Source organism: Palaemon carinicauda, unplaced genomic scaffold, assembly GCF_036898095.1.
Source record: "Palaemon carinicauda isolate YSFRI2023 unplaced genomic scaffold, ASM3689809v2 scaffold69, whole genome shotgun sequence".
Taxonomy (NCBI): Eukaryota; Metazoa; Arthropoda; class Malacostraca; order Decapoda; family Palaemonidae; genus Palaemon; species Palaemon carinicauda.
In genome coordinates, this window is record NW_027171971.1 from 131,867 (window position 1) to 158,944 (window position 27,078).

The 27,078-nt window shown below is 46.4% G+C and overlaps 1 protein-coding gene and 1 long non-coding RNA gene across 4 annotated transcripts in view; one reads left to right on the forward strand and one right to left on the reverse strand.

The window, feature by feature from the left end:
- The window catches only part of LOC137637362 (uncharacterized), a 268,617-nt gene that overhangs the window by 124,908 nt on the left and 116,631 nt on the right, over positions 1 to 27,078 (reverse strand). The gene's annotated exons all lie outside the window — the stretch shown is intronic.
- Positions 3,681 to 27,078, forward strand: part of LOC137637361 (uncharacterized) — a 34,301-nt gene continuing 10,903 nt past the window's right edge. For both annotated transcript variants that reach the window (XR_011043586.1, XR_011043587.1), the window contains exon 1: positions 3,681 to 3,801. This is a non-coding gene — a long non-coding RNA (uncharacterized lncRNA). The remainder of the gene's footprint in view (positions 3,802 to 27,078) is intronic.

Consider the following 27,078-nt stretch of genomic DNA (forward strand, 5'->3'; position numbering starts at 1 on the left):
GCAACCCTGGCTTGTAAACAACGTAGTGGTAGTAGTAGTGGCTGGAAGAGGTTTTACTTATGTAACGGCTCTCCTTTAATTTTCCAGTTCATAGAAAGACATGAATTAAATGTCTATTATTGCTTTAAAATAGATTAAAAAGTTGATAAAAATGATAATTATTGTTCTCTTCATCTTATTTCATAGAAAGACATGAATTAAATGTCTACAAAACTTTAAAATAGATGAAAAAGTTGATGAAAATGATAATTATTGTTCTCTTCCTCTTATTTTAGGTTTTACATATATTTAATGTACCTATTTAATGTACTATTTCCAGGAGACAGAGTTCTCACCATTTATTTCCTTATTTCCTTTCCTCACTGGGCTATTTTTCCCCTATTGGAGCCCTTGGGCTTATAGCATCTTGCTTCTCCAACTAGGGTTGTAGCTTGGCTAATAATAATAATAATAATAATAATAATAATAATAATAATAATAATAATAATAATAATAATAATAATAATAATAATAATAATAATAATAATAATATGCTGGCAAGCGTTTTCAATCTAAAAGCATATTATTATTATTATTATTATTATTATTATTATTATTATTATTATTATTATTATTATTATTATTATTATTATTATTATTATTATTATTATTATTATTATAAGGTACAACCCTAGTTGGGAAAGCAGGCTTTATAGGACCAGAAAAGCAGTCTTTAAAGTAAGTGTATATATATATATATATATATATATATATATATATATATATATATATATATATATATATATATATATATATATATCCATGGTCTTTTTAATATTGTAATTGATCAGTGGCTACTTTCCTATTGGTAAGGGGAGAAGAGACTCTAGCCATAGCAAGTCTCCTAGAAGGACACTCCAAAATCAAACTTTTGTTTTCTGGTCGTGGGTAGTGCCATAGCCTTTGTACCATGGTCTTCCACTGTCTTGGGTTGGAGTTCTCTTATGAGGATACAGTCTAGCACACAATTCTATTATGTTTCCTTATTTTCTTTCCTCATTAGGATATTTGCTTTAAAACCTCACAATCAAATTTCACATTTAAATTCCATTTTCAATTTTTACGTTTAAACCTTACTTTCAAACTTTACGTTCAAACTTCACTTTCATACCACTTCCAAACCTCACTATCAAATTTCATGTTTAAACCTCACTATCAAACTTTGCATTCAAACCTTGTTTTCAAACCTCATGTTCCAAACTTCACATTCAAATCTCAGATTCAGACTACTTCCAAAGTTTACATTCAAACCTCTCTTTCAACTTGCAAGTTCAAACCTCACATTCAAACTTCATTTCGAAAATTCATATTCAAACATCACTTTCAAACTACATTTCCAAACATATTCTAACCTCACTTTTAGACTTTGTGTTTAAACCTCACTTTCTAACTTCACGTTCAAACCTCACTTACAAACTTCACGTTCAAACCTCACTTTCAAACTTTGTGTTCAAACCACACTCAAACTTCACATTAAAATCTCACTTTAAAACTAAACACACAAACCTCACTTTCAAACTTCATTTCTAACATTCACGTTCAAAACTCACTTCCAAGCTTCGTGTTCAAACCTCACTTTGAAACTTCATGTTCAAACCTCACTTTGAAACTTCATGTTCAAACCTCACATTCAAACTTCATGCGCAAACTTCACATTCAATTCTCACTTTCAAACTTCACATTTAAACCTCGCTTTCATACCTCATTTTCAAACTTGTTTCAAACTTTGTGTTCAAACCTCACTTTCAAACTTCATATTCAAACCTCACTTCCAAACCATGTTCAAACTTCACTTTCAAACTTCATGTTCAAACCTCACTTTCAAACTTCATATTCAAACCTCACCAACTTCATATTCAAACCTCGCTTCAAAATTGTCTTCAAAACTCGCTTTCAAACTTCATTTCCAAACGTCATATTCAAACCTTACTCAAATTGTTTCTAAACTTCATATTCAAACCTCACTTTCAAATTGCTTCTAAACTTTAAGTTCAAACCACACTCTTAAACTTTATGTTCAAACCTCACCTTCAAATTTCATGTTCCAATCTCACTTTTAAGATATCTAAACTTCACATTTAAACCTCACTTTCAAACTTCAAGTTCAAACCTCACATTCACGTTCAAACCTCAGATTCACATTCAAACCTCACATTCAAACTACCTAAACTTACCGTTTAAAACCTACTTTCAAACTTCACATTCAAACCTCGCTTACAAACTTCAAACCTCACTTTCAAACTTCATGTTCAACCTTGCTCAAAATACCCAAACTTCACATTTAAACCCTACTTTCTACCCACATTCAAACATCACTTTCAAACTTCACATTTAAACCTCATTTTTAAGCCTCACTTTTAAACCACACTTTTGAACTGTTCAAACCCACTCCAAAATTCATGTTTATAACTTTCAAACTTTACGTTCAAACCTCGCTTTAAAAACTTCACTTCCAAAGTTTATATTCAAACCTCTTTCAAACTTTATGTTCAAACCTTTTTCAAATTTATCTCCAAACTTCACTTTCAAGCGATACTTTCATACTTCAGGTTTAAACCTTTTTCAAACTTTACTCCCAAACCTCATTATCAATCTTCATTTTCTTAATTCATGTTCAAACTGAAAACACTATAAGGTGCTTAAAAACATCTAAATCATTTCATTTTCGTTCTATTGAGAATATAATATATTCATAACAACATCACACAAATATATTTACATAATTTAACAGGTATATATTTATCCGAAACAACATCACACAAATGTATTTACATAATTTAACAGGGATATATTTATCCTAAAAAACACCACACGAATGTATTTACATAATTTAACAGGTATATATTTATCCTAAACAACATCACACAAATGTATTTACATAATATAACAGGTATATATTCATCCTAAACAACATCACACGAATGTATTTACATAATTTAACAGGTATATATTTATCCTAAACATCACACGAATGTATTTAGAGAATTTAACAGGGATATATTTATCCTAAACATCACACGAATGTATTTACATAATTTAACAGGTATATATTTATCCTAAACATCACACGAATGTATTTACATAATTTAACAGGTATATATTTATCCTAAACAACATCACACGATTGTATTTAGATAATTTAACAGGTATATATTTATCCTAAACATCACACGAATGTATTTACATAATTTAACAGGTATATATTTATCCTAAACATCACACGAATGTATTTAGAAAATTTAACAGGGATATATTTATCCTAAACAACATCACACGAATGTATTTACACAATTTAACAGGGATATATTTATCCTAAACATCACACGAATGTATTTAGAGAATTTAACAGGTATATATTTATCCTAAACAACATCACACGAATGTATTTACATAATTTAACAGGTATATATTTATCCTAAACAACATCACACGAATGTATTTACATAATTTAAAAGGGATATATTTATCCTAACAACTGGTAATGACGTCGTTGAAGAAGTATGAAGAAGAAGAATCAACTGCCGCTTTTGTTTACATGTATAGACGACTGAATCTTGAAGTATTATGGATCATAAGTATCGCTTTAAGGGATTCAATAACCTTGAAATGGAGACTTTTGATCCATTATATTTCAAGATTCAGTCGTCTATAGTCCTCTCTCGAGTGAGAGTCCTAAGTTCTCCTGTCGTCAAATCATAAATGTTTTCATATTTTGAAGTGTAAAAAAATATGTCGAGTTCAGATTGCAAGAAACAGAAGACAGTAAGTATTGAATATGGTTTATTTTCACGTTATTTAGCCGGGAATTATGTTATTTAACCGATAAAGAGGATTTTGTCTTCGTATCATTTGGGGGTGTTTTTGACGATGTCACGTACCATATTTATGTATCTAATTGATTCTATTTCTTATTTTATTGATTATTTTCATTTTAATTCATATTTTGAATAAAACCAGGGTTTTTGTCCTTTATTTCGGCACTGTTCGGCCTGTAAAATCGTAGGTTATGGGCGCTGCCTGCGATTTCAAAACTTTTTCAGTTGGTAAATTTAATCCAATATTTGAAATAACTGTTTTGTTATGGAAATATGTCGTGTTTTGTTCCATTTTAGCCCCACTTTTGACAGGGTTGTAGGCTAGACCCTAGCCCACCTATGGTGGATAGGTAAAACTATGTTGCTTTCGTAGTTTGTTGGGAGAGGTTTGGGATAACTAGAAAATAGAGTAAAAAAATGTCAGAAATTGGCTGTTTATTCACTGGAATTATAACCATATGAAGCCTTTGTATATCAGCGGCCAGTTCCTCCCATGTGGAATAAAAATTTACATCAACTAACTAAACTTCCCCCCCCCTAACCTAACTTACAACCCCTATCCTTACCTACTTACCTAATGAAGGGGGGGGGATGCTGACGCCCCCTGCGAACCCCCCTTACACTGCTGTATTCTAAGTCAGACATAATAATACATACAGGTGGCCGCTATCATACATACACCTCGATGGAATTATAACCGAATGAGATATCAATGAATTCACTAGTTTTGTGAAGGCTTGTCTCAACAATCTACATACTAGGACCACTTTGCGCATGAATGTCGGAAACGTGAGAATAGCCAACAAGAAACGTGTTGGAACACCGAAAAAATCCCTAATAAAACCCTAATTTTGTGCTTGGCATTTCATACGAAGTCAAATAACTGAAATTTCACTCGTTTGTCCCAGCGTTCTACATACTGTACTAAGAACACTCGACGGACACAGGTGGGAACCTTGGGGTTTGGGTGTGGTTAAATAGGACTAAACGTGATTATTTAACCCTTGTTACAACCCCTAGGCGGTGCAAGCCCCCGGATCCCCTTCCTAGGTCGCAACCCCTAGCCAGATTTGTAAAAAGCCACCTAACCTAACCTAGTAGTTCCCAGGTCACAACCCCTAGCCAGATTTGTAAAAGGTTATAGAACCTCACAAAGCCACCTAACCTAACCTAATAGTTCCCAGGGCATAACCCCTAGCCGGGGGCAAGCCCCAGACTCCCTCCAGGTCAGAAACTAAAACGGAATAAAAAATAAATCCTTACATTATGTTAAAGTGAATCACAAATAAATCTCTCTCCTACACAATAAAACGGTGGGCAGCACTCTAAATTATATCTTAACCACGCTAATAAAAATATTACTTGGGATTACCTTTATGTGCATTTTTTACGGCAATTGTGGTTCCTGCATCTCCTATTATACACGATCGTCCTCAAAGTATCAAGCTGACCGATATGAGTAATAAATTCAACCACATCGCTCAAAGAAAAACTACAGTATAGGATATGCGTCTGTCCATCTTGGAGGTTAGCGCTGGAAAGGCCGACCTCGCTCAGGTCAATCTTGGGTCGCGGGTGGGTTAAAAAGTTTGAAAAACACACGGCCAACAAAAGCAAGCCTACAAGCGCATGGAAAAGAAAGGTTAGTTTGGGTAGGCTGATTGACACTGGCTTAATCCTCCTAAACATCTTAACTAGATGTTGCCTACCCTAACCTTTGGTTGTATATATAACAAATTAGTTTGTTCCGTAACTGAAATACAAACCACGCTATTTAATAGGGGTATTACTTTCGGCGTAGCTGAAATGACGAGCCATTAATTTTTAACGAAGGTTTACTACCCACACAGCTAGTTAGCGGGGGTAGGGGAGGATGTCTTGCTACCCCCCCCTCACACACCTGTGCTTGAGCTCACTTTGCTCTTGGCTCGGATGGTGGTCGGACGTGTCCGCTCTCATCCTCGCCGTCATATTGGCAGCCATTAACACTTTTTGTTCTTTCTTTTTCTAGTTACTGTGTACTTGAAGTTGGCCTCTGCGACCATGCGCACCTACCCTGGTTTTCCCGACCGCCCTTGTGGAACGTTCATGTCGGCGGTCGAGACTGATCCTCTCGCCCTTTGTCCTTCTTTTAGGGGCCAACTGTGTGATAATGTCAACAAGTGTAGGGAGTGCTCTGCCTCCCAGTGGGAGAGGTTTTCGCGACGGCGGAAGACGAAGTCCAAGCGGGACATTTCTCCTTCGAAGGTTACTTCGAAGGAAGAAAAACCCAAGGCCTCTTCTTCCGTTGCCTAAACCTCTTCCAAAGCTCCCACTCGGTCGGTCTCTTTCGAGAGACCGTCGAGTGGTAGCATAGATCGAATTATTTCTAACCAACCTCGGGTCTCGAGAGATGACGTTGCTTCCCCAAGTGAAGCAGCTCTACCTCTCCCCCCAGAGCAGGACATGTCACTAACTTCCCTTTTTCAGCTTTGGTCCTCCTTGGGGCTTACGGGTTTGCCCTCCAAGGAGGTTTTGCTTGATTATATCCGCCTGGGTGCTGGTGTCAAGCAATCGTCGTCACCGTCAGAAGTTGATCCCCTGTCTCTTGTCGACGTTGTGGTGTCAGAGGTATCCCGTGCGGTTTCACCCATCTCCTCTTCCACTCCAGACTCTACGGTAGCTGACGACTTAGTTTCCCCCGTTCCTGACCATCCTACGAGGGGGAAACTAAGTTCATCGTCAGTCTCTCCTGCTAGTGTTTCTTTCCCTCGGGGAAGTTCACTTACAGAGACTCCTCTTCGGAGGACTGCTGAAGGTCAGCTTGCTGATCCAACGGCCCCCAGAGGGCGCATCTGTCGGAAGGCTCGCCTTCCTCTTCGCCATAGAGCCCTTCCTTCACCTGCGATGAGGAGACACCTCTTTGGTTCAACGTCTTCTATGCAGTCCCCCGCAGAGGAGCTTCTAGACCGATCTTCCATCACCGCACCTGCATTGGTCCTGGACCTTTCTGCAGATCGTTCGCAATCTCCTTCGGTGGAAGGTCGTCCTTTTAAAGGACACGTCGACCTTCCACCCGACAGACCTGCTGACCTGCCGTCGCCGTTCCTGCATTGGCATAACAAGGCTCCATCTGAACACGCTATTGCGCGCCAACAGTCCACGCGACCAGCGCTCATCAGTAACTTGTCAGGACCCATCACTACAAGCGCGCTGCTCATCCTGCTCGCACTAACACAGGGCATCATCCTAAAGTGCATACACGCCAACAAGAGTAGAGCTCCACCATGCGCCCGCACATGCACCAACGATCTCCTGCGTGCCCTGCGCCCATTGCGCTCACGTGCCCTGCGCCTACGCACCAACGATCTCCTTTGCCCCAGCGCCCACCTGCGAGCCAACTCTCATATGCGCGCCCTACATCACGCTCTCCTGAGTTCCATATTGCGTGCCATCCTACGCGCCAGGTAAAACCTGCGTGCCAACTTTCTCCTGCAAGCAAGTTTGTAGATGAGACAGCTATGCTGCCCTCACCCACGCGCCAGCCTTCTCCTGCGCGCACTTACAAAGATACGCGCGCATGGCATCCATCTCCCAGGGATGCGCGCCCATCATGAATCTACTGGGCGCTAAGGGACATTCTCCTGCGCGCGCGCCCTAAGGCTTTGACAGATGCGCGCAAACACTCTCCCGCGCGTTCATCGTGATTCTCCTGCGCGCCCGTGCGCGCGCCATCAGTTTCCCGCACGCGAGCTTCAATTTCCTCCCTCCCGCGAGCACCATTATTCTCCCTCGCGCGAGCGTCAATATTCCCCTACGCGCGAGCCTGCGCATCACAAGGAACGACGTCCGGCAAGGTCGCCATTGCCTCATTCCCCTCCCCGCAAGCGCATACTACTACCGCGCATTGTGGGAGAAGGGAAACTTCCAGAGGGGTTTCAGGATCCCAAAGCTACCAAAGGCGAACCCACCTATTCCAGTGACTCCTCCCAGGGATCCCTCAGTCCCTTTCCCTTCGGGGGATATGTCTGACAGTGCGTCTGTCAGCCAACAGCCCTGGTTCAGTGCCCTGATCAGAGCCGTAACTCAGGGTTTCAAGCCTGTCCCCTCTGATCTAGGACACGGAACCATGGGTTTCTCTACCCCTCTGAAGAGGAAAAGAGATCTGGATGCGGTCACTTCCCCGAGAGCGAAACTGACTCCACGCAGACCTTCAAGGCAAGTTCCTCCTATTCCTCGGACTGTCTCTCCTTCCCTTTCAGACAAAGATCTCCCGTCACCAAGGGAATCACGCGAAGAGAGATTTTCCCCCATTGCACCAATGGAGGAAGCCTCTCTTCACGCCGAGAGTTCCACACAGTCCGGGATTAGAAGGAACATGCCACCCTCATCAATGGTGGCGTCTTACATCCTTCCCAGGAAGGAATCCAAAGACTCCAAAACATTGCCTAAGTCCTCCACTAGGGCATGGATGGATTCAGCCAGCCACTCAAGGAATGTCCACGATTCTCCCCAAGAAGAGCCTTTGGGAATAGAAGGAGACTTCGCTGCAAGTCCTACAACAGGAGGAGACCGGTAAGAGTCAGAACACGCGTTTTGGCAGGTTCTGACTCTAATGAGGGCACTCAACGGGTTTTCCAACCCAGAGATCCCTCCGTGAGAGGGCAAAGACACGGTCCTAGACCGCATCTTTGGTACTCAGAAGCCCTCTAAGACCATTGCAGCCCTGCCCTGGTCTCAAGGGGTAAAGAGTACCAGGTACAAGATCGCCCAGCAGCTCTCCGAGATGTCCTCATCCAACCGTTCCAGTACCACCAAGCTCCTCCCACCTCCTCGCGTACTTTGAGATCCTGAAGGAGCCTTGTTTAGCTCTCCCACTTCACCACTCGCTTGAGAGACTCTCCAACCGGCAGGTCTCGTTCTTGACAGCTGAGATCCTCAACCAAGAGAAAGTTGCGAAGTGTGCTACGCAACCACTTCGTGGCTCGATATCTGGTTGGGGACCTTAGGTATCCTGATACGTTCTGAGGATTTCTCCAAGGAACGTACCAGTAAAGCTATGGAAACCTTCCTCCTCTCAGGTGCTCGCACGATCGAGGTTCTGGCCCACCAAGTCTCGAACTTGTGGGCAAATACCATCCTGAAACGTCGGGATGCAGTAGCTGAGAGGTTCCACCAGAATGTCCCTAGCGCCAAGATCAAGAGCTCAGACTTTCTTCCATGGAGGGGTCTGTTCTATTCGAGCCTAAGGATGTGGAACATGCTGGTGAGAGATGGAGGAAGTCTCATCAAGACTCCCTCCTTCATAGGGCTTTAACATCCAAGCCCTATAAGCCTCCAGCACCACAGCAGTCCCGTCCAGTCAAGACCACTACGACAACAACAGCAGCGAAGACCTTGGTGTCTAAGCCCTTTCCTGTCAAAGAAAGGAAAGGCAAAAAGTCCTCCAGGAGAGGCAAGAATCTTAGAGGGAGCAGCCGAGGCCGCAAACGGTAGGATAGGCAGGCCCCCTGCATTTCCACCAGTGGGGGATGCCTACAAAGTTGCTCAAACAGGTGGAAGCAACTCGTGGCCGATTCCTGGTCAATCTCCGTGATCAGTCTAGGATATCGCGTCCCGTTTATAACATCTCCACCTCCCCTGACGACGAATCCAGTGTCATTGAATTCCCTTGCCATGGGATCGGCAAGGGGGCAAGCCCTTCGGGCAGAAGTCCTGATCCTGTTGAAGAAGGGCGCTCTCCAAGAGGTCCTTGACGGATCCCCAGGCTTCTTCAGTTGACTCTTTCTTGTAAAGAAGGCGTCTGGAGGCCAGTCATCGAACTCTCAGCTCTGAACAAGTCTGTCAAACAAACTCCGTTCAGCATGGAGACGGCAGACGCGGTCAGACTAGCAGTAAGACTGCAAGACTTCATGTGCACAGTGGACCTAAAGGACGTGTACTTCCAGATCCCAGTCCATCCGTCTTCAAGGAAGTACTTGAGATTCAGCATAGACAACAAGGAATACCAGTTCAAGGTGCTGTGTATCGGTCTCTCCACAGCACCACAGGTTTTCACCAGTGTTCACCCTAATATCGTCGTGGGCACACAGGATCGGCATCCGTCTCTTCCGTTATCTGGACAACTGGCTAATCCTAGCAGACTCGGTGTCAACCCTTCTTCAACACCGAGACAAACTTCTCTGAGACTTTGCCAGGATCTGGGGATCATGGTAAATCTCGAGAAGTCCTCTCTGCTTCCCACTCAAAGACTGGTTTGCCTAGGCATTATTATAGACACCACTCTCCACAAAGCCTTCCCATCAGACGACAGGATAGCAAGGCTGAGGAGGGTCGCAAGACCTTTACTCAGACGAGAAGAGCTTCCAGCCCAATCGAGGTTACGTCTCCTCGGTCACCTCTCATCTTTGGCTCGTCTAATTCCCAACGGTCGCCTCAGAATGAGATCCCTGCAGTGCCGAATCAAGTCCCGGTGGAATCAAGGTTGTGATTCCCCGGACGTCATGATCCCTATGGGACCTGCGGAACGGACGGACCTCCAGTGGTCCTCCCCCGGATTTGATGCTGTTTTCGGACGCCTCAAAGAAAGGGTGGAGAACCCACGTTCTACATCACAGGACCTCAGGCCTGTGGTCAAAATCAGAAAAGTGCCTCCATATAAATCTTTTAGAGATGAAGGCCATTTTCTTGGCCCTTCAGCAGTTCCAACAATACCTGGCGGGTCACACTGTGTTGGTGATGAGCTACAACACCACAGTAGTGGCTTACATCAACAAGCAAGGAGGTACCTTTTCAAAGCAGCTATCCCATCTTGCAGTAGAGATATTGAGATGGACCGAAGTCCACTCAATTTCACTATCGGCACATTTCATTCCAGGAAAGAGGAATGTGCTCGTCGACAATCTGAGCAGAGCGTCTCAAATAGTGAGTACTGAGTGGTCTTTGGATCATCTAGTAGCCAACAAAGTCCTGACTTTGTGGGGTTCCTCGACTGTGGATCTGTTCGCGACAGCGTTGAACTTCAAGCTTCCACTATACTGCTCCCCAGTCCCGGATCCCAAAGCACTCTGGCAAGATGCCTTCCAACAACGGTGGGACAACATCGACGTTTACGCCTTTCCCCCGTTCTGTCTGATGAGGAGGGTGCTCAACGAGACCAGAATATTGGTCAATCTTTCAATGACCCTCATAGCTCCGCTATGGCATCACACGGAATGGTTTCCGGACCTTCTGCAACTCCTAACGGAACTTCCGAGAGAACTCCCTCCACGACACGATCTACTCAGACAACCACATGCCAACATCTTCCACAAAGCCGTATCTTCGCTACGACTTCACGCCTGGAGACTATCCAGCATCTCCTCGCTGAGAGAGGATTTTCGCAGCAAGTTGTGATTAGGATGTCTGGACATCTGCGAAAATCATCCGCATCTGTCTACCAGGCAAAGTGGAAAGTCTTCTTTGGTTGGTGTCGTGGAAGGGGTATCTCTCCGCTCGATGCCACTATTCCAACAATAGCGGAGTTCTTCGTGTATTTGCGGGAAGAAATGCGCCTTTCAGTCTCGGCGGTGAAAGGCTATCGCTCAGCCTTAAGTCTAGCCTTCAGGCTCAAAGGAATAGACATTTCTTCCTCGCTGGAACTTCCAAACTCATACGGAGTTATGAACTTACCTGCCCTCAGTCGGAAGTGAGACCTCCCCCATGGAACGTGGTTCAAGCTCTCAGGTCTCTTAAGAGACCTCCCTATGAACCATTATGCCAGGCATCAGATTGCCACCTAACTTGGAAGGCGGTGTTCCTGCTAGCTTTGGCCTCGGCCAAGAGAGTGAGCGAACTTCATGGTCTCTCGTATGACATCGCCCATTCAAGGGGATGGGGAGAGGTAACGTTCAGCTTCGTCCCTGAGTTTATTGCTAAGACTCAGAACCCGGGAGTAGCGGATCCTCGATTCGACTCCTTCCGGATTTCTAGTCTCCTTACTGTAACGGATGACCCAGACCATCTCTTACTTTGCTCAGTAAGGAGCTTGATGCTGTACCTCAAGAGTACAGCTGCAGCCCGTCCTCGTGTGTCAGCACTATTCGTCAGCACAGGAAGGACTAAGAGGAGGGTCACCAAGAACACCATCTCTGCATGGATTCGCAGGGTCCTTGACCTGGCACTGCATCCAGACCCTCCTCCGTCACGTCGCCCTAAAGCACACGATGTCGGGAGTAGCTACGTCCCTAGCCTTCAAGAAGAATTTTTCAGTGACGCAGGTTCTTCAAGCTGGGGTGTGGAAACGTCAAGCAACATTCACATCCCACTACCTGCAAGACATGACCCACAGGAGACTCGATACGTTCTCTATCGGTCCTGTGGTGGCTGCACAACAGATGGTTTAAAACCTCAAGCTCCTTATTGGACAATTAGCAGAAGGTTGAGGGCAATGTTACCCGGTTTTAGTCTGCATGAATGAAAAGTTTTGACTGGCCCTTATTCTTTTCTTCATCATCCCCTCTCTTGGGGAAAGCAGCATCCGGGGTTTTCTGCATAGCTGACCTCAAACCACTGCAGGTAAACCATGCTCCCTTGTGTTCCTAGTATTAATATTAATACTGTCATGTCCCCATACCCTGACGAGGTGGTATTGGGAAAGTCCTAGTCTACAAGTTTCCATCTAAAGAACTTCAGAACAACTTTCTAGGATGAGTCACACTTCATACCTTCACACACAGCTTGCGTAGGCCGCAGACCTTGTGTAGCAAGGTTCTAGCGAGGTGCAGGGACTCCTTATTTCTTGAGTGCTTACACACTCAAATAAGGAGTCCCCAGGGAAAGCCAAAAGCCAGTAGTTTATGGAATGATGTGCAGTAGTTAAAATTTTACTTAAATTATACATTCTCTTATTGAAGGACTCAGGTTTGTATAGTTATGGTAAATATAATTTACTGTACTTTAAAAATTTGTTATATTATAGACTAATATTTTACTTAATTCATTCAGAAACCATACCTTCAAGGCCAGGTTAAGTAGGTGAGCCATGGAGATGGAAGCAGGCCTTTGTCAAGCTGTGCTCGGTGTTGTAATTTACGTTAGGTTAGGTAGTGTCCATTCTTTTTATTTTTGTATACATAGATGTTACCCCTGAGGTCTTCCTAATATTTGCAAACCAATTTACATTTGTTCTGTCACTAAATACAAACCAACGCTCTTCATAGGGGATATTACTTTCATTGAAGCTGAATGCGAGCGTTAACCACCCACCCACTAGTTAGCGAGGGTGGGTGGAGGGTTACTAGCTAGCCCGCTCACTCACACACCGGGGCTGTGAACCCACTTTGTTTTTGGCTCGAGTGGAGAACATACGTTGCCCCTCTTCCCCCTCACCTTTATTGACTAGCCATTACTGACTAATTGCTTTCTTCTCTTTCTTTTCAGTGTGTGTGCGCTCTCTCCTTGGCCGTCCTCATGCGGACTTGTCCGGGATGTTTATGTCATGAGCATCTGCTAGGTCCTGCCTGCTGTGGGCGGCGTGGTGACTAGGACAACACCTACCTTGAATGCCAAGAGTGGTCTGCCTCTCAGTGGGAGAAGTATGGGACCTGGCATAATAAGAAGTCCAAAAGGGATTCTTCACCTTCAGGGTCTTCCTCAAAGTTGAAGAAATCTAGGACTTCTCTGATCACACCCAACCTCTTCCTAAAGCTCCTGTTCGTTCGGGTTTTAATTAACTCCAGGTCAACCTCTAGTCTCGAGGGATGGTGCTACTTCCCCCAAGTGAAGCAGCCCCTCTCCTCCCTCGAAGTGAGACGTGCAGTATTCTTTCTCTGATGCTTTCCAGGTGTGGTCATCTCTGGATTTGACCGGCTCCCGAAGATAAACGTGTTTTTTGAACTTCAACTCGGTTCGAAGCAGAAACGATCACACTTCCTCAGAGGTGGATCCCTTATTGTTACCGAGTGTGGGCCTACGAAACCCTGAGGTTTTGTCTGCCGTGTCCGCTGACGAGGTCCGTCCTTCCTCTTTTTCCGCTGCTACCGCCATTGCCAAAGACTGCTCCCTCCCCCCTTGCTGAGCCAATTCTTCCATCTGGGGTAGAGCAAAGTTCAAGGCAGGTCCCTCTTGTGGGTGGGCATCGCTCTCCCTTAGAGTGAGACCCACCCCTAGAGTCCCAGATCCAAATGTCTTCTAAACATCTTCCTGTTCCTGCTTAGCATTCCTCCCCTTCGGAAGATCTTCGCTGCCCTCAACGAGCTCCCAGAGTGAGTGGTTCTCCTTAACGCTTCAGACGTTCTCCTCCCCCTCCGTCTAAAAAACATCTCTTTGGTTCACCCAAAGACTGCGATCTCCTTCGCCAGACAATCCCCTCCGGAGGATCGTCGCTCATCAGTGGAGTACTGTACCTCGTCACTCGTCACCTTGACTGCAGACCTCTTCCAGAGACCGTCACTCTTCACCTCGTGATGAATAACATCAGAGTCGCCGACAGCCTTCTAGTTCCCAACCCTCATCTGTTATATTGGACTCGCCGTTTGCCAGCCCCTAAGTATTTGTTTGTCCATAGGCACCCTTCAACTTCTCGTCACTTGACAGTAGTTTGTGGTTTGTCAGCTGCCATAGATTCTTCAGGCTTTCCGACCACTTGTCGATCACTTGCAGTCCACTGTTCATCAGCTGATCGTAGTTCTACAGCTACTTGTCACTCATCCACGACTCATCATTCCCTGCCTTGTTGACGTTCACCAGCAGCTTATCGTTCGGCTGTAACTCACCGATCACCAACTACTAGACTTTCGGCAGTTTCTCGTCGTTCTCCAGCTGCTCGTTGTTCCTTAGCTTCTCGGCATTCCCCAGCTGCTCGTCGATCGCCAGTGGCTCGTCATTCGCCAGCTGTTCTTAGTTCTCCTGTGGCTGGTCGTTCACCAGCCGTTCGCCATTCGCCAGGCTGTAGGAGATCTCCAGATTAAAAGCAATTTTCCTGACACTCTCCTCTTTGAGCTTCTCATCACTCATCAAGTCATCGGCACTCGCCAACCCGCCATTCGCCAGCTCCTTGTAGGAGTTCTCCCTCTCTTTCACCAGCTCATAAATGCCGGCCGTCAGGCTTAGATCGCCATTCTCCAACTCTAGACTGTAAGTCTTTTGTTTCTTACATGTCGACTCAAGAATACAGCTCCCCAGTCAAAGTGTCCAGGACATCACGCCGGAAGGACCACTTCCGACAATCTCCTCTCCTTCAGAAGGAACCAGCCTTTAAGGAGCCTAGATGGGTAAGTTGCCCTGTTCATTCACCCTTAAGTGGGAACCATCAAAGTAGCAGCCGTCCGCCTCTTCGCACCGCTTGCCTCTCCAATCATCAGTCGATCCAGGTAGGAACCCGGTTCCATCTTTTCAGAGACCTTCAGCATCGATCCTCTCAGGGGATCTGTCGGCCAGTGCCTCAGTGGGCAAGGAACCTTGGTTCAATGCCCTGGTCAAAGCAGTTTACCAGGCATTTGTGGAAGGTGTCTCACCTCTACAGTCCACCAGGATGCCTATGGATTCCTTTGGAGAAGTCATCTTCATCTCCGGCTGACCCTAGAGGTAATTCTACGATCCCCTCTCCTCAGGTGCCCTCATCATCTTCCATCTCTCTTCTTAAGTGGAGATGAGTAGTAGCTGAGCCGCAGGATTCCTCTCGGATCAAAGTAACTCACGTACAAACATCGAAGCAGAGGCAGGGCATCGTTATCCCCACGCCTCGGCGGGTAGGCACCTCCCTCATCTCCTGGGCCAAGATTCTCCCTCTCTCAGAGAGGAGTCTTTGGCTGGGTCTTCCTGCCCCTCCCTTATCAAGGTGGTTCCCTTGGAGCAGCTACTGGTATCCAGTCCTTTACGGGAGGACGTCGCTCCCTCAGCAAGTGAGGGACAAAGGGAAGAGCATGCAAGACCTTCACTCCTGGAGGAATTCTTTCAGCTCCGTAAGGGGTCGTAGGATGCCAAGACTGTCCTCTAGTCTTTGGCAAGGACTTCAAGACCTTTGCAGGAGGATCCAAATGATCTTCTCCAAACCCTGGAGGGTCGTCAGCATTGTTTGAGGGGCGACGTCGACTCACCTCGAGAGGAGATCTAGTGGGTGGATGACTTAACGACGATGACGACTATCTCCCAAGACCTGCTAGTCCAAAGCTATCAGAGGTAGAGCAGGAGGAATTGGAGTATGCCTTCTAGCAGATCTTGGCCTGCATGAGGTTCATTAATGGGTTATCTGATCCAGCGGTGGCCCCTCAGCAGTGCCTGCCGGAAGGCGTTCTCACAGATCACTTGCTCCTCCTTTAAACATCTTCCGCCTCCTTTTGTGCAGCAGGGGAAGTATCACGAGGTCTCCAACAAGCCCCTTCCTCCCCTGCCTCTCGTTCACTCCATAGAGGCCCTTACCAGAGGGATCTCCCTCGAGAGACTATCAGGACTTCAAGTCTTGTTCTCGGCATTGAAGATTCTTAACCAGGAGAAAGTAGCGAAATACACCATGCAGGCTACTTCGTGGCTGGACTTCTGGTTAGGATCAGTGGGACACCTCATAAGGACCGAGGACTGGTCCAAGGGGACCTCGAAGAAGGCGATGGAGACCTTTCTATTATCGGGAACTTGAACCATTTAGTTCCTTTCCCACCAAGTTGTGAACTTTTGGGTAAATAAGATCCTTCGGCAAAGGGACTCCCACAGAATGAAGTAATGAGACTGAGAAACTCTACTGTGAATGGTTCCTCTGCTCAGGCCGGAAAATGTTGACCGGGCTTCGGAGAGGTTAAGAAAGTCCAACCAGGATGCTCTCCTTCATAGGGCTCTGACATCTCGTCCTATAGACCACTTCCTTTGCAGAAGAAACAAGAGCAACAGCTAAAACCGCCAATGAATAGGACAGCAGCTACAATGGCAACAAGGTGTAGAAGCCTTTCCCAGCCAAAGAGTGAAGAGGTTCTAAGTCTTCATGTGGAGGTAAGAGTTCTAGAGAAGGCGGCCGAGACTGCACCCGCTAGGAAGGGCAATCCTCCCACTTGTCCACCAGTGGTTACTGCCTGCATTGCTGCTGGCAGAGGTGACTGTAGCTCAAGGTCAAACCCTGGACAGCCTCCGTGATTCATTTAGGGTATTGCGTCTCATTCACTCAATCTCTCCCTCCACTGACCAAGGATCCAGTTCCATCAAGCTTCTATGCGAAGGGATTCGCAAAAGAGCTGGCTCTCCGGGCCGAATTCCGGACCATGTTGAAGAAGGTTGCTCTCCAGGAAATCCTCGGCGACTACCAGGCTTCTTCAGTCGACTCTTTCTTGTGAAAAAGGCATTATCGACCTCTCAGCTCTGAACAAGTTTGTCAAACAAACTCCGTTCAGCATGGAGACAGCAGACACAGTCAGACAAGCGGTAAGACCACAGGACTTCATGTGTAAACTGGACCTAAAGGACGCATACTTCCAGATCCCAATCCACCCGTCTTCAAGGAAGTATCAAAGGATCATTCTAGACAACAAGAAATACCAGTTCAAGGTGCTGTGCTTCGGTCTTTCCACAGCACCTCAGGTCTTCATTAGAATATTCGCCCTAGTGTCATTCTGGGCTCACAGAATTGGCATATGTATCCTGAGATATCTGGACAACTGGCTGATTCTAGCAGACTCGGGGGCAACCCTTTTTCAACTCTGAGACAAACTTCATGAGTTTTGATAAGATCTCGGAATCATGGAAAATCTCAAGAAGTCGTCACTACTTCCCTTTCAACGACTGGTATACTTAGATATAATCATCGACACTGATCAACAGAAGGTCATCCCATCAGACGACAGGGTAGTGAGGCTGACGAAGGTAGTAAGACCATTCCTCAGACGAGAAGAACTCCCAGCCCAGAGGTGGTTATATCTCCTAGGGCTCATAGCAGCCTTGGTTCATCTAGTTCCCAATGGCTGTCTCAGTATCTGATCTCTCCAATGGAGGCTAAAGTTTAGCTGGAATCAATCTAAGAATTCCACGGACATTTGAGTTCCTATAGGACTAGAAGAGCAGACAGACCTCAGATGGTGGGTGCATAATGAGACTCCGCAGAGGTGTCAACCTTCTCGTCTCCTAAGACTTGATGCTCTTCTCAGATGCATCAAAAGAAAGGTGGGGGCCAACATGCTGCACTGCACAGCCTCAGGCCTATGGTCAGAGTCCAAAAAGTACCAGCACATAAATCTCTTAGAAATGAAGACAGCCTTCTTAACCCTCCAAAAGTTCCAGCAGTTCCTGGCAGGCCACTCGGTGGTGTTGATGAGCGACAACACCACGGTAGTGGCTTACATCAACAAACAAGCCGGTACGTTTTTGCAGCTACTATCCCATCTAGCATTAGAGATTCTGAGATGGGCAGAAGACAACTCGGTGACCCTATCAGCATGCTTCATTCCAGGCAAAAGGAATGTGCCCGCAGACAACCTGACCAGAGTGACTCAGATATTGGGCTCCGAGTGGTCTTTAAATCATTTGCAGCTAACAAAGTCCTGACTTTGTGGGGTTCCCCGACTATGGACTTGTTCGCAACATCCCCAAATTTCAGGCTCCCGCTTTACTGCTACCCGGTCCCAAATCCCCAGGCTATCTGGCAAGATGCATTCCAGCAATGGTGGGACAACATCGACGTTTGGGTCTTTCCCTGTTCTGTCTGATGAGAAGAGTTCTCAACAAGACCAGAGCATCCACCAATCTCTCGATAACCCTCATAGCTCCGCTATTGCATCACGCAGAATGGCTCCTGGACCTTCTGCAGCTCCTAACAAAGCTCCCAAGAGAACTCCCTCCACGACATGATCTACTCAAGCAGCCCCATGGGAACATCTTCCACAATGCCGTAGCTTTGCTACGACTTGATGCCTGGAGACTATCCAGAACCTCCTCACTCTGAGAGGATTTTCGCAACAAGTTGGGAACCTGATGGCTGGACACCTTCGACACTCATCAGCTTCGGTCTACCAAGCTAAGTGGACTGTCTTCTATGGTTGGTGTCGTGGAAGGGGTATCTCTCCCCTCAATGCTACTATTCTAACGATAGCAGAGTTCCTTGTACACCTTCGGGGGGAAAAGCTCCTCTCAGTTTCAACAGTAAAAGGTTACCACTCAGCCTTGAGTCTAGTATTTAAGCCGAAATTTGTAGATATTTCTTTATCGTTGGAACTTTCTCTCCTCATAGAAGTTATGAGCTTACTGTCCCAGTCAGAAGTTAGAATTCCTCCTTAGAACGTGGTTTGGGTCCTTCAGTCTCTGAAGGGTGTCCCCTACAATCCATTACGTCAGGTAACAGATCGCCACCTCATTCTGAAGAGGGTGTTCCTACTTGCTTTGGCTTTGGCCATAAGAGTTAGTGAACTTCATGGTCTTAAGACATTGCCCATGCAAAGGAATGGGGAGAGGAAATCCTCAGCTTCATCCCTGATTTCATTGCAGAGTCTCAAAATCCAGGGATAGCAGATCCAAGATTCGATTCCTTCCGGATTGAGAGTCTCGGTACCATAACAGATGACACAGATCAACTGTTACTATGCCCAGTAAGAAGTTTTGAGGTATTACGTCAAAAGAACATATGCAGCTGGCCCCCAAGTGTCAGCACTCTTCGTCAGCACGAGGAAGGTCTAGAGGAAGATCACGAAGAACACCATCTGTTTGGATTCGTAAAGCCCTGAATCCCTATCCTCTTCCAACACATCGACCCAGAGCTCATGACGTCAGGGGCATTGCAACATCCCTTTCGTTCAAACGAAACTACTCTGTGGTTATAGGTACTAGAAGCGGGCATGTGGAAGCATCAGACGACCTTCACTGCCCACTACCCGCAAGACGTAACCCACAGGAACATGGAAACTTTTTCCATTGGTCCTGTGGTGGCTGCACGAGTTGTTTAACACCTCAAGCTCCTTGATGCACAAGTAGCAGAGGGTTGAGGGCATAAGTTATCCTGGATTAGTCTGGGGTGATTGTTCAAGTAGCAGAGGGTTGAGGGCATAAGTTATCCTGGATTAGTCTGAGGTGATTGTTCAAGAATGGCTGGCTCTTTCTTTTCTTCATCTTTCCCTCTTGAGGAATCAGCATTCAGGGTCCTCTGCAAAGCTGACCTCAACTATCTGCAGGTAAACCATTTTCCCTAGTGTAACCTCTTATTGTTTCAATACTTGTTGCGTCCCCATATCCTAACGATGGGATATTAGGTAATGTCTTGGTAACCTCTGAAGACTCCTATGGCTCGGAAGAACTCTTAGCTAGACAGTCATATTGCTAGTATCACGTGCGCACAGCTAGTTCAGGCCCCGGACCATGCATAGTACGGTTTTAGTGAGGTGTAGGGTTTCCGCCAATTATGTGGAGTACACATAAAGGGGAAAACCCCGGGTCAAAGCCAAAAAGCCAATTGGCACAGACTTCCACCTTTCTCAAGGGTAAGTCATCCCATATAGATAGCTTTGGTTTGTATTTAGTGAAGCAACAAATGACAAATTTGGAAGTAATTTGTGTTTTTCATAACGGTACAATCCTGTAGCTATTTATATAAATTTGCCCGCCAGTACCTGTCCCTCTTAAAGTCCTACTTCCTAGCAAAGTAGGTTAATAGCTCAGGTGTGTGAGTGAGCAGGGTAGCTACTACTCCCACCCCCACCCTGCTAATTAGCGGATGGGTGGTTAACCCTCGTTAAAAGTCTTCTCACCTATCCTTCTTAGATTCCTAAACTGGGGTTAAGTCTGTTAGGGGTACGATATCTATGGTTATCTACGCATACGTCCCTGATTATGCACGATATCTTAGGATAGTCTCTTGTAATATCAATCGCAGAAATATTATACAGTAGGAAGCTGCCGGAAGGACCTTCCATCAGGACGACATGGCTATCTCACCCAGAAATAGATTTTTCAATATTAAACTTAGCCGGTGATTATATAAGCTGCAGCTCTGCTGCTCGACAGAAAACTCTACGTTCAAAATCCGCCAGCGATCGCTATGCAGGTAGGGGGTGTACTTCAACAGCGCCATCTGTCGTGCAGGTACTCAGTACTCAATGTAAACACAGAACTCAATTTTCTCTCTGTCGTGCCACCGGCAAGACCTACTAAATTCGCTGTTGCTAACTGGATTGGTTTTCACAACTTTTTGGTGAAGTACACGTTTCTAGTTTTGAGCTTTCGCTTTGCAGGCTTTATCTTCAATACATCCTTGCATTCTTTTGTTGATATCGGATTATTTGTTGATGACTTTGGATAGTTTTTGAATTCCCCTTTGACTAATTCAAAATGGCTGACCCTTCTCAAGTCCCTAAATTCAGGAAGTGTAATGCTAGGGACTGTTCAAGGCGTCTTCCGAAGGCCTCTATCGATCCTCACACCGTTTGTTCCAATTGTCGGGATAAAACCTGTCAATTGGAAGATCGATGTGAGGAATGCGTTGGGCTTTCGGAATTCGATTTTATCGAATTCCAGAAATATACACGTAGGCTAGAGAGAGATAGAGTCAGGAGAAGTTCATCTCGCTCCGTTGAATTTTCCTCTCCTCATGCCCCACAACCTATTCCTTCCCCTGTAGTGGTTGCTCCTGATCCCCCTTCTGGCACTCAAGAACCTTCGATGGCAGATATGATGCGTGCCATCCAAGCTCTGGGTGAGAGAGTCGAGTCCTTGGCTAGTGACCGTAACCAGCTCATGGCAGACGTCAAGGAGCTGAAGTGTAAGAGTGCAGTGGGTAGTGATAAAGTGAGTGGTAGTGTTGTGGATAGTGTTGTGGATAGTGTTGCGCTTGAGGGTTCGTCTGTTCGTGCCTGTCGTCCTCCCAGTCCGGGACCTCTTGCAAGCTCCCAAGCCCAGGGGAGAAGCAATGTCGTACGACCAAAGGGTTCGAGAGGCTTTAATCAGCGAACAGACGTTCCCTCCGTGGTTTCGGGCGTATCTACCCAAGATCGCCCCACCCACACAAAGACGAGAGAGCCCATTTATTCCTCGTCTGCAGAAGAGGTTTCTCGTAAGAAACCATGGACCAAGGTCTCGCGGCCTCTTAAGCGCAAGTCGGTCCCTTCCGCGCAAGTCCAACGGCCCAGTTGTAGCCACTGGGTCAGTTCGGACTCGCTGCAGTCTTCCGACGACTGCTCACCTCCTAAGAGAGGCAAAGCGGTACCGCATCAGACAGTAACACCGTCTGTTGCCGCACCTGCTCCTGTAGACCCTAAGTGGTCTTTGCTGCAGACCATGCAGTCTCAGTTAACGTCATTGATGCAGGACTTTCGTGCGGAGAAGGTTGACGCTGCACCAACCTCTAGCCTACAACCACCCACGGTTGTGCGTCCGGTGGACGCTGAGGCGACCTTCTGCCGCACTCCAGCTGAGAGAGTCCCGCCACCCATGCGTTCCAGTGTACCCTGCCAGCCGCATGTTGACGTTCAGCGACGCACGGAACCTTCCGTTGACGTTCGCGAGGTACAACAACAGTCTAAGTTGTTTTGTTTTGACGCGGTGCGTCAACCTCCGCAACCCAGTGTGGTTACCTCTACTCGCCCACATCAGACTAGACAGTCTGGAGTAGACGCTTTGCGTCCCCGCGCTGCTATGGTTGTTGCCAGTTCACAGACTGGGCAACAGTTCCATGACGTTGCGTCCGGTTCAGTCACGCGTGCACCCGTGCTGCCGGACTCAGCTGACCAGCCGATTCCTGCTCCTTTGCCGCTTCCTCCTCAATTCTCAGACGATGGACTCTCTGATGATGACGACGCTGCACACATTGACGACCCACATACGGACATTGACGAACCCAAGACCACGCAACCCTCTTTGGACTTTAGAAAAGTTCTTGCTCTGTTCAAAGAGATGTATCCTGATCAGTTTGTGTCTGCGGCTCCTCGCTCTCCTCCGTCAGAGTTTGCTTTAGGCACGCAGTCATCCGCGCCTGCCTTTACGAAACTCGTCCTCGCCCGCTCATCCAAGAGAGCTTTACGAGTTTTAGGAGATTGGATGCAGTCCAAAAAGAACCTAGGGAAGACAGCATTTACGTTTCCCCCTGCGAAACTCTCTTCCAGATCGAGCGTCTGGTATGCCACGGGAGAAGTTCTCGGCTTGGGAGTTCCTGCCTCTGCCCAGGGCAACTTCTCAAGTCTAGTAGACTCTCCCCGCAGGCTAGCCATGAGACGCTCTAAGATATGTTGGTCTCCTTCGGACCTAGACCATCTGTTGAAAGGAGTGTTTAGAGCCTTCGAGGTCTTTAACTTTTTGGACTGGTGTCTGGGAGCTTTGAGCAGGAAGATCTCCCCGTCTGACAAGGAATCTTCCTTGCTCATTATGTCCTGCATGGACAAGGCCATACGTGACGGATCTAGTGAGCTTGCGGCTTCGTTCGTATCCGGGGTCCTCAAGAAACGGGAGGACCTTTGCTCTTTCCTGTCAGCTGGAGTAACGCCGTGTCAGAGATCGGAACTTCTTTTTGCTCCTCTCTCAAAGTGCCTTTTCCCAGAGGACTTGATAAAGGAGATTGCTGCCTCCTTGATTCAGAAGGACACCCATGACCTGGTTGCGTCCTCTGCCCGCAAAGCCACCCCTTTGCCTACCTTGTCAAGACCCAGGATGGACACTCCAGCGTCCAGATTCATTCCGCCCTTTCGTGGCAGAGCCTCCAGCAGAGGAGGTGCTCGTGCCGAAGGGAGACGTGGGAAGAAGAAAGGTACCAAGTCCTTTAAAGGCAGAGTCTGACTGCCACCTTCTTCAGACAGCAGTGGGAGCCAGACTCAAGAACTTCTGGCAGACCTGGGAGAAAAGGGGCGCAGATGCACAATCTGTGAAGTTGCTCAGAGAAGGGTACAAGATCCCGTTTGTACGCAAACCCCCTCTAGCAACGTCTCCCATCGATCTCTCTCCCAGGTACAGAGAGGAAGACAAGAGACTAGCTTTGAAGCAAGAGGTGTCTCTCTTACTAGAAAAGGGAGCGGTAGTCAAAGTCCGGAACCATCAATCCCCGGGCTTCTACAACCGTCTCTTCTTAGTGGTAAAGAAGACAGGAGGGTGGAGGCCGGTGCTAGACGTCAGTGCGCTGAATGTCTTTGTCACAAAGCAGACGTTCGCCATGGAGACCACAAAGTCCGTTCTAGCAGCGGTCAGGAAGGAAGACTGGATGGTCTCTTTAGACCTAATGGACGCATACTTTCACGTCCCCATCCACCCAGAATCCTAACCTTTTCTGAGATTCGTTTACGAAAAGGTTGTCTACCAATTTCAAGCCCTGTGCTTTGGCCTAAGCACAGCTCCTCTTGTGTTTACGAGGCTGATGAGGAATATTGCCAAATTCCTGCATTTAGCGGATATCAGAGCCTCCCTCTATTTGGACGACTGGCTTCTAAGAGCTTCTTCCAGTCGTCGCTGTCTGGAGAATCTAAAGTGGACTCTAGATCTGATCAAGGAATTGGGTCTCCTGGTCAATATGGAAAAGTCCCAACTGGTCCCATCCCAAACTATTGTGTATTTAGGGATGGAGATTCACAGTCAAGCTTTTCGGGTTTTTCCGTCGGCCCCCAGAACAAGTCAAGCCCAGGTATGCATCCAGAACATGCTAAAGAAGGAACGATGTTCAGTCAGACAGTGGATGAGTCTGATAGGGACGCTTTCATCCCTGGAACAGTTCGTTTCGTTAGGGAGACTACACCTCCGTCCCCTTCAATTTCACCTAGCTGTTTACTGGAAAAAGGACAAGACGCTAGAAGCGGTCTCGATCCCCATTTCCGAGAAGATGAAGTCGTCCCTGACTTGGTGGAAGGACAGTATCAACCTCAGAGAGGGTCTGCCCCTGGCTGTTCAGACCCCCAACCACGTTCTCTTCTCGGACGCATCGGACACGGGCTGGGGTGCGACATTAGACGGTCGGGAATGCTCGGGAACTTGGAACTCGAATCAAAGAACGTTACATATCAACTGCAAGGAGCTACTGGCAGTTCATCTGGCCTTGAAAAGCTTCAAGTCCCTCCTTCAAGGCAAAGTGGTGGAGGTGAACTCGGACAACACCACGGCCTTGGCGTACATCTCCAAGCAAGGAGGGACCCATTCTATGACGTTGTACGAGATCGCAAGGGACCTCCTCACCTGGTCAAAAGATCTAAACCTTTCTCTAGTAACGAGGTTCATCCAAGGCAACTTGAATGTCATGGCAGATTGCCTCAGTCGGAGGGGTCAAATCATTCCAACAGAATGGACCCTACACAAGGATGTGTGCAAGAGACTGTGGGCCACATGGGGCCAGCCTACCATAGATCTCTTCGCAACCTCGATGACCAAGAGGCTCCCAATATATTGCTCACCAATCCCGGACCCAGCAGCAGTTCATATAGATGCCTTTCTACTGGATTGGTCACATCTAGACCTTTATGCATTCCCCCCGTTCAAGATTGTCAACAAGGTACTGCAGAAGTTCGCCTCTCACGAAGGGACAAGGTTGACGTTAGTTGCTCCCCTCTGGCCCGCGAGAGAATGGTTCACCGAGGTACTTCAATGGCTGGTGGACGTTCCCAGAACTCTTCCTCTAAGAGTGGACCTTCTACGTCAGCCACACGTAAAGAAGGTACACCCAGGCCTCCACGCTCTTCGTTTGACTGCCTTCAGACTATCGAAAGACTCTCTAGAGCTAGAGGCTTTTCGAAGGAGGCAGCCAGGGCGATTGCTAGAGCAAGGAGGACATCCACTCTTAGAGTCTACCAGTCGAAGTGGGAAGTCTTCAGAAACTGGTGCAAGTCAGTATCAGTATCCTCGACCAGTACCTCTGTAACCCAAATAGCTGACTTCCTATTATACCTGAGGAAAGAAAGATCTCTTTCAGCTCCCACTATCAAAGGTTACAGAAGCATGTTGGCATCAATCTTCCGTCACAGAGGCTTAGATCTTTCCAACAATAAAGATCTACAGGACCTCCTTAAGTCTTTTGAGACCACGAAGGAGCGTCGTTTGGCTACACCTGGTTGGAATTTAGACGTGGTACTAAGATTCCTTATGTCAGAAAGGTTCGAGCCACTACAATCAGCCTCCTTTAAAGATCTCACTTTAAAGACTCTTTTCCTGGTTTGCTTAGCCACAGCTAAAAGAGTCAGTGAGATTCACGCCTTCAGCAGGAACATCGGATTTTCATCTGAAACGGCTACATGTTCTTTACAGCTTGGTTTCCTAGCCAAAAACGAGCTACCTTCTCGTCCTTGGCCGAAATCGTTCGATATTCCAAGCCTTTCAAATATGGTTGGAAATGAACTAGAAAGAGTCTTATGCCCTGTTAGAGCTCTTAAGTTCTATTTAAGACGAACTAAACCTTTACGAGGACAGTCAGAAGCTTTATGGTGTTCTATTAAGAAACCTTCTTTGCCTATGTCAAAGAATGCAGTATCCTATTATATCAGACTGTTGATACGAGAAGCTCATTCCCATCTGAGTGAGGAAGACCATGCTTTGCTGAAGGTAAGGACGCATGAAGTTAGAGCTGTCGCAACTTCAGTGGCCTTTAAACAAAATAGATCTCTGCAGAGTATAATGGACGCAACCTATTGGAGAAGCAAGTCAGTGTTCGCGTCTTTTTATCTTAAAGATGTCCAGTCTCTTTACGAGAACTGCTACACCCTGGGACCATTCGTAGCAGCGAGTGCAGTAGTGGGTGAGGGCTCAACCACTACATTCCCCTAATTCCATAACCTTTTTTAATCTTTCTCTTGAAATGTTTTTTATTGTTGTTTTTGGGTTGTCCGGAAGGCTAAGAAGCCTTTCGCATCCTGGTTGATTTGGCGGGTGGTCAAATTCTTTTCTTGAGAAGCGCCTAGATTAGAGGTTTTGATGAGGTCCTGTAGTATGGGTTGCAACCCTTGATACTTCAGCTCCTAGGAGTCGCTCAGCATCCTAAGAGGATCGCGAGGCTCAGTAAGGAAGACGTACTTAAAAAGGCAGAGTAATTGTTCAAGTCGACTTCCTTACCAGGTACTTATTTATTTTATGTTTGTTATTTTGAATAACTGCTAAAATGAAATACAAAATCCTTAGCTCATAATAATGTAAACAATTAATGCTGGTCTCTACCCACCCCCCTGGGTGTGAATCAGCTTATATAATCACCGGCTAAGTTTAATATTGAAAAATGTTATTTTTATAATAAAATAAATTTTTGAATATACTTACCCGGTGATTATATATTAAAGGACCCTCCCTTCCTCCCCAATAGAGACCCAGTGGACCGAGGAGAAAATTGAGTTCTGTGTTTACATTGAGTACT